A 15,826-nucleotide genomic window follows, 5' to 3' on the forward strand; every position below is an offset into this window, starting at 1 on the left:
GGCTTCAGAATATCGAATCAGATCAGCACATCAGTGATTGCAGACACAGATACAATTAGGGCATACAATTAGGGTGCAGCCAAACAATTATAAATCTTTTTTGTGAGGGGCCTTAGTTTCCTTTCCTGCGTGGATACCCGCACAGATAAAACATCTCATTGTAAGGAGCTGATTTTTCTTAACATATATCGCAATGCATTTCTGCTTTACATATGGAAATTATAAAGTCAGATCGTTTATAACCCTAGATGTTGATTAACCTATTAGTGGTCTAGCCAAGATGAGTGGCCAAAACCGAATTAAATGCATGAGGTATAATTAATGTCAAAAGATGTAAAACCTGTGAAATCTTATCCAGCATCTAGCTGAACAACCCTCTGCAGCTGACAAACTCTTGGTGAGCTCCAGACCCCTGTTCAACCATAATGCTGCCATACCCCTACTGAGGGCAACCGGGCTTCTGAAGCACCTATGATCTGGAGTACTTTCCTTCTAAGGTTGTGCTTCTGCCCTCTTCACCATTTGCGAGGGCCGGAAGGTTCAGACTCGGGGGATGGACACAGGATGCTTTGGAAGTAAGGCAGACTGAATAGCAGTGATAGGAAGCTGAGCTCCCTCGATAAATCTCCAGTTTGCTATGTTTTAGAAGCAGGACAAATCCTTCAGGCATTTCAAGGGCATACAGATATACTGAAATACAAAATCTCGCTAATAAATGACAGCAACCGGCCAACCACACTGGCTGGCAAGCAGCCACCAGAAGTGAAACGATTCTCTTTGACCTAAATGGTGAGTCAGGTGCTTTCTTGCTTTCTTGTCCTCTCTCTCTCTCTCTCTCACTCTCTCTCTGTCTCCCCACCTTTCTCTTTCCCTTCTTCCCTCTTCAATGCTAGCACATGTGTGTGTGTGTGAGCATGCACGCATGCGTGCACACGCACACACTCAAATATATGCACCACTAAAATTCTATTATAGAGTCTAAGACCCAGAGAAATCCATTCTTTGTCCTCTTCTAAGTCAAGGTGTGCCCATGGGTTATAAATATCAGAAAAAAAAATATGTCTGCAGGTCTAGGGGCAGGAAGGCCTAGAGAAGCCTGTACTTACTTAATATGCTACCTTCATACACGTGAAGAGGGTAAAAGTAGGGCCTTGAAGTAAAGATGAAAGGCAGCAGCGTTGTTCATCGTAAAGAAGAGCAGGTTAAGAGGTGATCTGATTACTAGTCTCAAGTACACAAGGGGCATTCTTGTGAAAGTGATGGTGATTGATTGCTCTCCGTATTGACAGAGGGCCCAACAGGACGAAATGGGCCTAAAGAAAGAGTCCAGTTAAACGTAAAGGAAAACGGGCTCAACTTCAGGTTGATCAAACACAGAAATGCCTGCTAGGGAGTGTAGGGAGTTTGTTCTTGGAGTTTTGAGAAGAAAATAAGCCCTTATGTTCCTGGTGTCTAAAATTATGCCTGCCCGGAAGACCCTGCCCAGTGCGCACTGATTACGAATTCTAGGTGAACGGTTAGGGAAGGAGAGTGGGAAGTGGGAGTGAAATGCTCTGGGGGATTACATCAGAATGCCTGCAGTATTTAGCATCGATTTGGTACTCCCTTCGTGACACCAAAACCAATCTTGGGAGTGAGCTCCATGTTGTCCCTTGCCTGCCCCATCCGTTTCTTGAAGTCTATCCGTCACTTGGCCACTGAAACACCACTGTCTTAGCCCTCCTTCTTACTGGTTCCTTTTCATCCCAGGCTCCGAGGCGGATATACTCAGACTCAGTTCTTGGCTGGCTTCTCCTCTCTGGCTGTACTTACCCCCAGAGCTGCCCTCATCCAGCCCTGTGTCTTCAAATACCACTTGGGTTTTGAAGACGCCCAAATTTACATTTCCAACTGGACTTCTGAACTCTAAACTCAAGTAATCCAACCGCATACCCTCCACCTCCACTTGGATCTCTAATAGAAAGAGATCTAATAAAACCAAACTCCCAATTTCCCTCCTCGTCACCGAATTTTGCCCTCCCACCTCTTCACCATCTCTTTCAATGGTAACTCCATTCTCCCAGTTGCTCAAGCCCAAGATCATGGAGTCTTTTTTATGTCCTCTCTCTTCTCCACCGCATCCAACCCCTGGCAAATTCTACGGTAATATTCTCAAAATGTGTGCATACTTAACCCTTTCCACTGCTACCACCCATCTTCCACCCACCATCATCTCATCATCTCTTCCCTCAATTATTGCAACGCTGGCCCAACTGAGCTCTCTGTTTCCTCCTCTCTGCTTGCCATCCTACGCAGCACAGTGGTCCTTAAAATGTTGCTAGTTCACGTGACTCTTCCAGTCAAATTTTTCATTGACTTCCAATTCATTCAGATGAAAGCCAAAGCCATTGGTGATTGGGCCTCTCTGACCTCATCTCTTATCTTCACATTCACTCATCTCTAGACTTTTCTGCCTCCTTCCTGGCCTCGATCATGCCAAGCATACTTACCTCAGAGTCTTTGCCTCTGTCTGGTAATTTCTTTTCTTAGATATATACAAGCTGCCTTCTTCCCTTTGGATCCCTGCTGAAAGGACAACGTAGTAGTGAGACCCTCCCTGACTAACCATGATAAAATGGTTACCTCCTCCCTCTCCCCTGGACCACTGCTGGCATTTCCTCTCCTCCTTGCTCTGCTTAGTCATTTATTCTATCTGGAATGACCATATAATTTACCAGCCAAAGAGTCATTTATGTAACTGAAAAGTGGTACTCCTTAAAACTTTTAATTGAAGTATAATTGACATATTATATTAGTTTTGGGTATATGATATAACGATTTGGTATATGTATACACTGTGAAATGCTTACCACAATAAGCCTTATGAAACATGTTTTTCTTATGATGCGAACTTTCAAGATCTACCTTCTTAGCAACTTTCAAACATGCAATACTGTATGATTAACTATAGTCACCATGCTGCACATAACATCCACATGACTCATTTATTGTATAAATGGAAGTTTGCATCTCTTGATCACTTTCACACATTTTACACCTACCCCTACCCCCTTCCCTCTGACAAGGAGCCTATATACTCTGCATCTATGAGTTTTATTTGGTTTGAAAGGAGGCACCATTAATGACTACAACAGGTGGTACATAAACCAGAGATTTCCAGGCGAACCAGGATATAGAGTCGATAGTACCTCCCATGACCCACAGAATATTTATTTATTCATTCACCTATGTGTTGTTTGACCCTCTCCACTGGAATATAAGCCAGAAACTTTTTGTTCATGATTGTATCCAAAGTAGGTGCTGAATAACTTATTGACTGAATACATGACTATATGAATAAATATTTCCTGTACTGAATTGAACCTATCAAAAGCCGTAGATACGCCAACAACAACAAAATTTTTAGCTCATATTTTGGAATGTTTGTTAAGTATGTGCCAGCCACCATGAGGACTACTCTCCATGCATTCTTACTGAAAACTAACAGCCATTTTCTAGGGCCCAGTTATAGACTGCAGGACAACACTCAGAGAGAATAAGGGTCTGCCCCCGTTCATACAGCTAGCAAGTGCTAGTGTACGCTTTACACTCAACTCTCCCCTTCTCTAGAGTGACCTGTTGTCCACTCTCTCTGCCTATAATCCGCCTCAAATCCATTTTCTCCTCTGTCCTCAGACGTGGCTTCCTAACACACACCCCCCTATTAGCCTTCCATGCCTTTCCATTGCATTCCAAATGAAGCCCAACCTCTTCCCCCTGTCACTCAAAGGCCACCCAGGGCAGAGTGAGCCCCACCTGCCTTTTGCACTTCACCTAATGCTACTTCTCTCACGCCCCCCCCCCAGTCCCCTCCCTCCCTGCCTGAACCTCCAAGTCTCCACAGCAGCTGCGGCTCTTGTCTTTCTCGCTGTTCCCCGGATGGGGCAGGGTTTTTAGCCTTGTTCTTAGGCTAAAGCTCCTCCCCATCTTTCCTGTATCTGTCAAAGTCTGACCCCATTCCATCGTGTCTGTCCCCTAGCATTTCCCAAATCCCCCTGGTAAACGTCAAGTTCTCTCTCTCCCAAATCTGAGAATGCTTAGTTAAACTCATTCGTTGTTGATTCCAATAGGCTTTATTGAAGCTATTTATATGTGGTTATTAGGGCTTCACGGAGACAGGAGTCGTGCCTAATTCCTCATTGTATCCGAGCAGAGCCTAGCAGAGTGCTTGGCTCAGAGGAGGAGCTAAAATGGTATTGATTTTGCTGGATGTGCTGTGCGTGGATTGTTTAAGAAGCAGTTGGAGATGCAGAGGGGAAGCTCAAGATAGAAACTGCGAAACATTCACGTGTAAATGAAAAATACATGTCTAAGTGAAAATGAAAATTTTAAGAAAACAAGTGACGAGTGAGAAGCCTAAAGAAATGCCACATTTAAGGTAGAAGCCTCATTTTAAAGAGTGATTTGCGATTCATAATTTTATATAATATGTAAATATATACAATATTACAGAGAATTGAGTGAACAAATTGCATAATGATAGAAATCTTCCCCCTTTTCCTGCCATACCTGAGACTGCTTTCCTGGCCTTGATCGTTTGTTCTTCCTGTGGAGTTAGATTCCAGAGCAGACCCCATGCAGCATCAGAATTCATATGTAAGAAATATGTATTTTATTATAGGTAGCTCTATACCAGTGACTTTAGGGGAAAACAACATGCTTGCTTGTGTGAGATCTTTTCTTTAAGCTACTACTCAAATTTGCTTGATCCACAGACCTATTTTGGGCGAGAGGAAAAAGACTGGGTCTAAGACACACTAAAAATAAAAATTTAAATAAATCTGAAATGCAGACCTACACCAAATACGTTGATTTCTTTGGTGTATTAGCAGCCATCGACACAACATGTAGCATAATATACAGGTTTGGGATACGTCAAAAATCTTGCAAGTGAATACATCTTATCTGCCACTCATTTGCAGTTCCAACACAAGAATAATTTTCAGATTTTTGCAAACAGACCACACAAATCGCCATTATGCCGGATCACTTTCCCAAGGATGGTAAACCACTTTTAGCCTGACTTGAGCCAATACCTAAGCTACAGATTACTTCACGGGCAATTATATCGCTCAGTTAGTCTGTCTTCCTGCGAGGTTACCGTGAAAGTATTGTCCCACTGATCAAGCGAAGGTTTAGAGTGAGAAATGCGTGTGTTAGACCAGGTTGCTAAAAGGTATGTTCAGGTGCGCGCGGCCCTCTCTCCATTATCACCACAAGCACAGCCGGCGCTTTGCTGGTGTCTCTGTGAAGACCCCATAGCCTGCCTTTTGTTCTATGCGTTGCTTTCATTAGGGAGCGTATGGAAGCATTTCCCAGGTGTGTAGCCTGTACAAAGGGCATTCATTCTACCGCTGCCCAGGCATTAAAGATAAAGGACCCAAATTACAGTCAGAGCTGTGTTCGTGGATAAATGAGGCAGGGAGAAGATGATTTTACTGTGCTTCTCGGCTAATCCTACCATTAATTCCTGAGATGCTTGTATAGAAGTTTTAGCCAGGAGAGAAATAGATCGTTGTGTTTCCATGCTTTGGGAGACAATGAGAGCCCCATGAATGTTCTGCCTCATTCTGTACATAGGAGAGCCCTTTAAAATGCTAATTTCCGAACTGCAGCAGTGATGCTATTTAGAAATGTATCTATACGGTGAACGTTCTGAGGTAGGATGACCTACCCGTTCCCACCCTAGAACATTCACAACACTCCTTCCTTCACAGCCTGGAGAGGCAAATGAATAGCAAAAGCCAGCCTTCGGTGAAAGCTACCTACGGTTTATGCACTGTTTGGAACACTGTATTTAGGAACTCACTGAGCTCAAATTCAGCTATTATCTTCCCATTTTACAGAAGATAAAACTGAGATACATCACACGGGATTATTTAGTGAATGCTAGCGTTGAGATCTAAAAGACAGGTAGTCTAAGTCTAGAACCTACCTCCTTAGCAGTTATACTCTGAAGATACTATGTCTCCCTACTTAATAAAGCTTCGGTTAAAACCTAGGGTGTTGGGGCACCTGGGTGGCTCAGTTGGTTAAGTGACCAACTTGGACTCAGGTCATGATTTCATGGTTCATGGGTTCGAGCCGGCATCAAGCTCTCTGACATTAATGCAGAGCTCGCTTCAGATCCTCTGTCTCCTTCTCCTTCTGTCCCTCCCCCAAAATGAATAAACATTTAAAAAACAATATGTTAATCTATAATAATAGCTATTGTTCTTTTAATCAGCCATTTTAACCCTCCTCCTTCCCAATAGGTTATTTAAACTCTTACGTGGATCTGTAGTCAGCCAGCCTGATCTTATAAAAACCTATCTGACTTTTGAAAAAAGTGAAAGGCCACAAAATTTGTCAGCAGTTTTTCAGATTATAGGTCAATGGGTGGAAAAGGAGAAGGAAGAGGAGAATAAACAGATGCTCATCTTTATTGAGTGACTCTACAAATTAAAGTAAGGTATTTGGTTTCCTCAGGCTGCCGTCACAAGGTATCACAGGCTGGCTGGCTGGAACAACAGAAACGCATTGTCTCAGAGTTCGGAAGACTAAGAGTCTGAAATCAAGGTGTCGGCAGATATGATTCCTTCTAAGGGCTGAAACGACAGGATCTGTTCCCGGCCTCTGTCCTCGGCTTCGAGACAGCCATCTGTCCCTGTGTGTCTTTATATCATCTTCCTTTTCTGTGTGTCTTTATATCCAAATTTCCCCTTTTTATGAGGACACCAGTCACCGTGGGCTAGGGTCCACCCCTATGAACTCAGTTTAACTGGATTACCACCATAAAGCCCCTATCTTCAAATAAGGTCACATTGTATGATTCTGGAGGTTAGGCTTCAATATATCAATTGAAGAGACATGATTCAGCCCATAACACAGTCTACAGAGCAGTAGAGGTAAAGCTGGGATTCCAGTTCAGATTTATCTGAGGCCAGGAGATATTCTGCTCATTATCACACCGCTTTGCATTTACAGATCCATAAAGTAAGTTTCCACACTAATTTCTGGGGCCCTCAGTCATTCACATGAGTCTCTAAACTGGAAAAAATGCCCAAAATACTTTCCGGAACTAGACATCTTTAATTTCTGTCTCTGCGGCACCCCTTTTCTCCCTCTGGAAATAGCACCTCGGTACCTTCCATCGCAGAACTGACCTTCTTCCATCACATGTCCTGGTTGGGCTGCAAATCTCCTCACCTTCTCCCACACCCAGGCACAGGGCGGACTCACAAACTCTCGACAGGCACCTCTTCCTCTTGGGTCTGAGACTTGGAAAGATCTGATTCCCAGATTTTCCCATGTTAATATCTGTGCCCCCCGCCCCAAAGAGAAGCCTGAAATTGGATACCATGAGCATTGTGCATAAAAGCTAAGTAAAGTCACTGAGAGATGAAAGAGCAGAGCAGACCACGTAGGTAGACAGGCTGAGGTCAGAAGCTCCTTCTGGCTCTTGTTTTATTTACGCAGAGACTAGATCTACCCCAGCTTGTACTGGATTGGTTATATGACTCAATTAATGATCCCTTTCTTTATTTTATTCTCAAGATAGTTTAAAGAATATTTCATTCGCTTGCTACCGAGAGTGGTTGGAAGTGAATAAATCCTGAGTCTCATTTTTATAGTACAATTGCAGTACAGAATTTATAATGTATGAGGTACCATGATATGAAGAAACATTTCAGAAGTAGAATTCATACAGGCCTATTTCAGAAACTAGTTTAAGTGCTTGAAGAGGCCATAAACTCTGTTTTTCACTTGCACCATAATCATTTTGACTTATAATTTCACACAGTAACCCCTAGAGCAAACCATCAAGATGGTTAATTCATTTGAAGATGAAAAAGTGAAAATTAATAAAAGTAAATATGTGGTCTACTATCAAACTGCTCTTACTAATGGATACGTTTTTCATCTCATCATTATAAATCATCTTTTAGACCAGAGATTCGAACTATTCTATATCACATTTTAAATTAAACTGTATTGCATTCTCTGGAATAAAAAAATTTCAGAACACGTTGCCAAATACAATAAAACAGCTGCTCATTACATAAACATCTTCATTACCTCGTCATATTTTTCTACATTAATCTTGAGCTTATTTACCAGACTCAGGCTTTAAAACTTAGTTGTATAATCTGCATCTTAGCAGGCAAAATCAACAATGTTTTCTAGAGGAATATCACCTTCCTCGATAATGAAAAGAAAACTAATGGCTAAACACACCATCTTTAAGAATATTGAAAAGACTTCAGGTAAGAAATTTTATGCCGTCAATACAAAGACACTTCAAATTATACAAAGTGTAATATATCTTCTTCCAGGTGTTTTCCTCCTGCCAATGTCATATTAAAAAAAAGCAAATAAATAATATGTGCATACTATGTGCAAAATGTTGTAAAAATATCTCACCGACTTAGAGGCAGCATATATTCTAACAGCTGGGAGAAGAATAAGACATAAAGGACAAGGATCATTTTGACTTGATTTTTCATATTCCTAGAACTGGGTATACTATTGGTGTTCAATAAATGTTTATCCAGTGGTTACATTCATACAATTAACTGATCACCCTTAATAGAAACATAGTGTAAAGTGCTATAGAACAAATAACTCCTATACACATTGGCAAAGATACAGATATAGACATAGTCAGAAATTGTAGACACAGGCAAGGATATTGACATCCACAGAAATACATAGATGCAGATATTGGCATTCACAGACATGGATACAGACATATTTATAAATATGTAGTTACAGACATAGGTACAGACATGCAGATGGGGCACAAAAATATAATGTACTAGGTATTTCTAGTTTTCTGCCCCGAGTAGACACCCGTTATTTTTGTCTCTCCAGCATTCCCTTCCTCAACTGGAAATAGCACCTCATTACCTTCCATTGGAGAACAGATCCTCCCTCACTCGCATCCTGGTTGGCTGCAAATCGCAGCACTTCCTCCCACACCCCACAGCAGCAGACTCATAAACTCCCTCCAGCACCTCTTTCCCTTGGGTCTCCGTGTTGGAAAGATGTGATCCCAGATTTCCCAAAGTTAATATCCACCCACCCCCCAAGAGAAGTCTAAAGGCTGAGGATTTGAGCACAACCCACAAAAGCCATATGGAGAGACTGAGAGATGGACAAACAGGCAGACTGAAAGACAGAAATACTTGAATATTTCTTAGTGTGACTTGAGTTCCATGGCATTCATTTGTTACACCTCCCACATTGTAGCAAAAGATAGGAAAGGCAAGGGAGAGGTGATGTTTGCGACTGCCAAAAAGAAACCCGCGTCCTGTACGAGAGGAACGACGTTTTTCCCAAAATTTGGATCCAAGAGTCTGCTCTGAAGCATGAAGTGTGTGCTATGAAGCATGAGAGAGACCATGAAATTTTGTTTTTACCAAGAAGTCTTTAAATAAAAACACACTTTCTTTTGTCTAGATGACTTACATCTCAGTTTTGTCACGATTTATCTCTCTCAATCGGACTTTAGAGAAAATAAAGAACAAGATGTGAAAACCGAACTGAAAATTGTAGTAATGGGATGTGTAGGCAATACAGAGACGCCATCCACAATTTTGCCTTTAGTGTGCTTCCTATGGGCTTCCATAGCCACACCCATCCCTCATGAGTGCCGTTTCTCCTAGAAGACATTCAGATACATGCACAACTAATTTTAAAATTGGATAGATGACCATGTGGGTATCTACCTCATAAAACACAAGACGCAGAACTGCTTTTTTTAAACAAACAATCTTTAGCATTTGACGTTGGCTGGATCTAAATAAAGAATGAGAAAAGAACCTACATGATTCACACAAATTCTTTGGATTAACCCAAGTATTCAAGTAATTCAGGAGAGAACTACCATCCAAGGGAGAAAAAGAAACCCAGGTGCTCTCTGAGCCTCTGCAAATAGCATTCTTATCGAGACTGTGAGCCTTCATTTTAAGATTTAAAGGGAATTCAATAATGATGCTTGTGCCCATGCTTTTTCTAACAAACAGTACAACATAAAAAAAATGTTGTTCGGAATTAAATTAATTTGTGTAAACTCATTCTCACCCCCAACTCTCTAACTCTAGGTAAATTGACCAAGAGGGCAATCAGAACACAATTTAATATTGCCAATAATGGCTGTGGTGCTATAGCCTTAAGGAGTCGGACACATTAAGGAAAACCAGAGGTATACATCTACAAAATGTTTAATTGTGTGTTATAATTATCATATTTATATAATGATTAGTAATTTTTAAATGTCTCTAGATGCTCCATGGTGTGGAAAGGGGGCCATTTTACTAAGTCCCTCTACAGCTATGTCTATTGATTTATTCCCAATACTCTAAAGAAGAGATCTTTGACTTGATAAAGGTGACTGCCAGAGATAACCACTCCTTAAACTCCCAACTCTTCTTTCCAATCACAACCCCAAAATTACCAGAAACGGTAGATTTACTCTGAGGCAGGCACCAAAAGTATCATCATATGTAAAATACTCATTTATACCTGAAATCAATAATACTATTTTCACATGTTAAATTGCATTATCAAAAATTGAGACATTCTCAGTAACCAAGAAGATTATTTAGCTAGAACTTTAAGAACCTTATCTATATATGAAAAACTTACTCATATAAGGTCAAGAGACAGAAGTTTGTTACCCTTTCACTTTTTTATGCAACCATAAGTTTTATAGTCTGACATGACACACAATGGCCATAGTCCACTAATATTTGAGACATAATTTTGCTTATTTGTCTCACTCTATCCTTTAAGATAAAAAAGTAGGGCACTTGCCGGGATGAGCACTGGGCATTGTATGTAAATGATGAATCATGGGAACCTACTCCCGAAGCCAAGAGCCCACTGCACACTCTGTATGTTAGCTAACTTGACAGTAAATAATATTTTTTAAAAAAGATAAAAATATATGGAAAGATAAAACAACATGAAATAATCTTTTGGATTTAAAGGGGTAGTACAAAATATTCCCATCAAAAAGAGAACCGAAGTCCCTTACAAAACTGTCATACACTTGTTTGACCATGTTAATAAGCTTCCTTTCTAAACAATTTTTAAATCCTCTTCTAAAAGTCTAGCCATCAGAATCATCTTCAAATCTCCACTGAATTTTAATAATATGCTTAAGCGTTTAAGAACACTTGGATGTTCTCAGGTAATTATTAGGATTTGAGGGAAGGTTTATTTTTGCTTTTGGGTCAAATGGAGACCTATTTAAGCTCAAACTATGCATATCACATGCTGAGAGCTAGAAATCTGGAGTGACTCCTCCCTCGAAACAAGCTCCAACCCTTGCCAAGAGGGCCATGTCGGCAGTAGTGGCCCACTCGGGCTGCCAGGGTACACGATGCCCTGGGAGGGCACCCGGCAACCTGGAATGACTTCTGAAATGATGCACAGGATCCACAGACTTCACACGGGTCCCAGGGGACAGACTCCAGCCACCCATGAATCCATCTCCAAAACTTCCGCATGGACAAACCATTTCACAACCCAACTTGGAACAACTCTGAACCGTGAGAGTCTCATCAAATCCAGTCTCACTCTTTGTATAATTGAAGATGAAGTCTAACCAATGACTGGAGGTGGCACGTACCAGGGCTTCCCCAAGACAAAGGTGTAGTTCTATCTGAGGCAACTAAAGCCCTGCGGAGGGTAGTTCAAGGCTGGTAGGTGGATTCCCCTTCTACCTAATTGCTTTGCTGTTTATCTTCAGCATGTGACTTCACCTCGTTGTATGAAAGGGCTATTCAATGTCCAGCCAGCTTTCTACATTCTAACCTGGAAGAAGCAAGAAAGTATAAAAAAAGTTTGACCCTTAATGACAAGACACGTTATGGAAGTCGTATATGACACTCTGCTTATCGATTACGGGCCAACACAGTCATTTAACCGCACCTGTCAAGAGCTCTGTGTAAGTGTAGTCTTCATAGAAGGCAGCCGACAAAAACTCAGGGGATCCTACTGCTAAACAGAAAGAAAAGAACAAATATGGAGGAATGATTAGCAGTCCACCTCTCCTTACTCTCCTAAAACCCTTTAGAATTAAAAAGAAAATAAGGGTATTCTTACAAAATCAGAAAGTCAAAGCCAATTCAGAAAACGTAAGGTTGGAGAAAGATCCTAAGTACAACTGTTTCACGTTTCTCATTTGGGCATCACACTACACTCTAAAGTTATTTTTGACTAAACAAAGAAAACTATAAAATTCTATTATGGCTGATACCTTAAAGACACAAGGAATTCTTTCTTTAAAATAAACTCCACTGAGGCTATGTGATTCGGATAGATCTCTAAAAACTACATAGTTGGAAAATTATAAATTACATTCCATTAGAAACAATCACAAGCACAACTAATTCTATAACTGAGAACAAGAAACTTCTACAGACTCTTTACTGAATTATTGCTTAATGTTAGAAATTGCAGTTCTGTGAAAATAAGCAGATGTGAATTTTATCTGTTTGGAGATCAACCTAAGATCTGAAGTAGAGAGCAGTATTGGATTTAAACAGGGACTGAAAACTGCAATTTTTCCAGCATTACAAGTTTGGCTTTCATTTAACAAAAGAAAAGAAAGAAAAAGACTCTTCAGAAATGAACCACTTGGACAAAAATCTTAAGGCCTATGATGTAGTGAAATGGAACACAGTGTTGATGGCTTCAAGAAAAGTAATTTTGTCAGTCCAGGTACATGTACATTCTCAAACTCAGCGTTCAGAAGCCAAACATCAAATACACATAAACCAAAGCAAATAAATAATAAGATACTAGTATGGCTGAAACGTTAATACCGTCTAAAGTCAGGATCTTTCAAGATCAAATATCTACTGAATGTTCCCTAGTTTGATGTACTTCTGGTAAATGTCCCAGAGAAACATGGCCTCTCCCATCCTCCTTTCTATACTCCCGACCCTCCGTCCGACAAACAAATCTCTTAGAAATACGAACTAAACAATTCATGATGGGAGTTAATTTGGAAGTTTTGACCAAGAAGAGAAAATGTTTGTGTGATCACTTTTAATTTTTATACTTTCCTTTTTCTGCAAAGGAAAAAAGCAAAATCCATGGCAGTACCAGAAATACCCGACCTCAAAACCAGATCCAGGGCAGAGCAGGTCAAGGTCCTGCAAAAAAAAAATAACCCAAAAAACAAACAAACGAGCAAAAAACCAAAAGAGCTAACAAGCAAGAATCAGAAACCACAGCAACCACTCCAAGAGCCCTCCTAAATGAACGAAGAAAATGTGTTGGGACTCTGCTGAGGATGACAGTCCTTAAGCGTGAGGGTAACCGTGTTGAGGAGACTTTAATAACTGGCTGTCTAGTAAGGCAATGCCATTTGTTTCCACATTCCTATTCATCAATGAACACGTCTGGGTGACTGCTGCTGACGTTGATTCACTCACTCATTTATTCCTCCAACAAATATCTGCAATTTGAACATTTACAATTCAGCTCCCCAGAGAAACAGCATGAATGAAACACACCATCCTCGCCTCCATGGAAATTACAGTGTGTGTGTTGGGGGGGTGGGTACCATAAGATCTTAGACAGGAAACTGACGTCAGTACTGCAAATACCATAGAAGGGGACGACGTGGACGTTCTGCGCCCTGAGAAGAGCTCGTACTCCAGCCTTGGGGGTGGATCTGGGGAGAGGGGTGGGGAATAAGAAAGACTTTGCAAAGCAAATGACATCTGAGCTGAGAGCAGAAAGGTGAATGGGAATAGCTAAAGAAAAGAGTGTCTCAGATTGAGGACAGAGGAGGAGTTTGAAATAAATTCATGGTCCGGTGTTCCAGCTGGTCAGTAGGATTATTTTCCTCAGCTACTGGCAATTGAACACTTACGGCATCGAACACTGGAGGCATTATTTTCGTTCGTTCGACAAATATTTTCCTGGACTCTTATTTGTACCGGGCACTGTTCTGGGCAGTGGGTGTACAGAGAAGGGAGAGGAGGGGATGAGATCCAAGAGGTGGTGGATTCTGTCTCTAAAACGTTTTTGTTGATTTTGAAAGTCTTAAATTAAAAACATTAAACATTTATTTAAGGATGAAAGCATTCCATTACTATTCATTAGAGTCACTGCCTCATATTGGCACCACATTCCCCAAGAGGCAGTCAACTATAGTGGTTATGAATATGGACCTGGGAGCCAGATTGCCTCAGTTTAAATCTTCACTCTGTCATTTATCAGTTATGTGAGCAAGACCGGGATAATTAACCTCTCTGGAATTCAGTTTCCCCATCTGTAAAATGAGGGTAATAATAATCGTTCCTACCTCATGCCGTGGTTTGAGGATTAAATGAGTTAATACATGTAAAGCACTTAGAACAGTGTCTGCTCCATTGTAAGCAGTCAGTAAGGGTTGCATATTATTATAGAAAAAAAAAATTCCAGTATAATCATCCTGGAGCTCAATTCACTCTATGTTACTCTGAATAAATAGCATTCTGTCAGTCTTGGTGCTTTTATATAACCTTAGACAAGTCACTTAAACATCATTAGCCTGAGTTTCCTCCTCTGCAAAGTGGGGGCAATAATACCAGCCTCACAAGATTGTCTTGAGGGTTAAATGAAATAGCAGATTGAAGGGCTTGCAGGCTGCAAATTGCTATGCAATTGTTGCTTGTTGTTATTATCTTGCTCTTTTTAACCCTCGTCCCCAAATTGGTAAGTGCTTCTCTCCTTAGGAGGAAGACAAAAATGAACACACGCACATGACTTTGACATAATGCTTCCTGCTCTCCAGATAGTATAGAGCGCATAAAAACGAACGCCTCCGAATTGAGAGTGGAAACGAACTTGACATCAATTTGTAAATTCAAAAGCTGCTACAACATCAGTGATGAAGGACACCTGAAGCAATACCTCTTAGCTTCTGCTTTGGGTAAACGCTGTGCTCTGTCTTATGAGAATTGACTTCTGCCTTGTCCTTTCTTCAAACAGCACTTGGAAAACTGAGAAATCAATGTCCAGGCAGCCCCTTACCTCGGGGCTTCGGGTGAGTCCCACCTTATTGCCTATCTGGGCGCCTTCTGTATACTGGTATCTTACAAGGCAGCTGCCTTTCGTCCCCTTTGATAGCCCATTCCAGAGAGAGATGGTTGAAGGAGAGGAGAGGGTTGACCTGGCAAGCCAGGAATTGACTTGCGTTCCCTTCACCCAATATATCTGTTGAACGCTGGCTGTGTGACTGGCAACATGTTAGCCTCTACGGAGTTGGCAAAAATAAAGTCAATAGAACTCTAAGCCCCAGGGGACTCAGGTTCTAGTGGGAAAGATGGACACAAACACAAATTACACAAGTCAGCGTGTGGAATAGAAGCTAAAAATACAAGTGTAAGTGAAGAAGTATAGAGGCTCAGAGATAGTAATAATTTAGTCTGACTGGATCCGTGAAAATGAGGCATTAAAACTGGTCTCTGGCTCCCCGGGAGAGATGGCATCTCAGTGGGGACTTGAAGAATGAGCAGGTTTCTCAAGTGATGAAGAGATAAGTCAGGGCCAATGCCGGGTTGAGGGTCAAGGTAAGTCGTGGCACAGAGACACAGAGGCGCAGCTCGTGTCCCCAAAACAGGGGGGCAGAACGAAGGGCCTCGACACCAGATCTGTGGAGAGGGCAAGAAGGAAGCAGCATGCGAAGGTGAGGGAGTGACAGCCTCCAATGGAGAGAGCCACAAGCAGAAAGAGGTACACTGTTCTCGGGGCCAATTCGGGGGCGGGGCCGTGAGTCACATACACATGCACACAGGCCTGC

General features: G+C 41.4%; 1 long non-coding RNA gene across 1 annotated transcript in view; it reads left to right on the plus strand.

Moving 5' to 3' along the window:
- The window catches only part of LOC120246934, a 26,278-nt gene extending 11,323 nt beyond the window's left edge, over window positions 1-14,955 (plus strand). The window contains exon 3 of the long non-coding RNA XR_005532185.1: window positions 14,819-14,955. This is a non-coding gene — a long non-coding RNA (uncharacterized LOC120246934). The remainder of the gene's footprint in view (window positions 1-14,818) is intronic.
- Window positions 14,956-15,826: the final 871 nt, after the last annotated feature.

Source organism: Hyaena hyaena, unplaced genomic scaffold (genome assembly GCF_003009895.1).
Source record: "Hyaena hyaena isolate Hyena2069 unplaced genomic scaffold, ASM300989v1 scaffold_496, whole genome shotgun sequence".
NCBI lineage: Eukaryota > Metazoa > Chordata > Mammalia > Carnivora > Hyaenidae > Hyaena > Hyaena hyaena.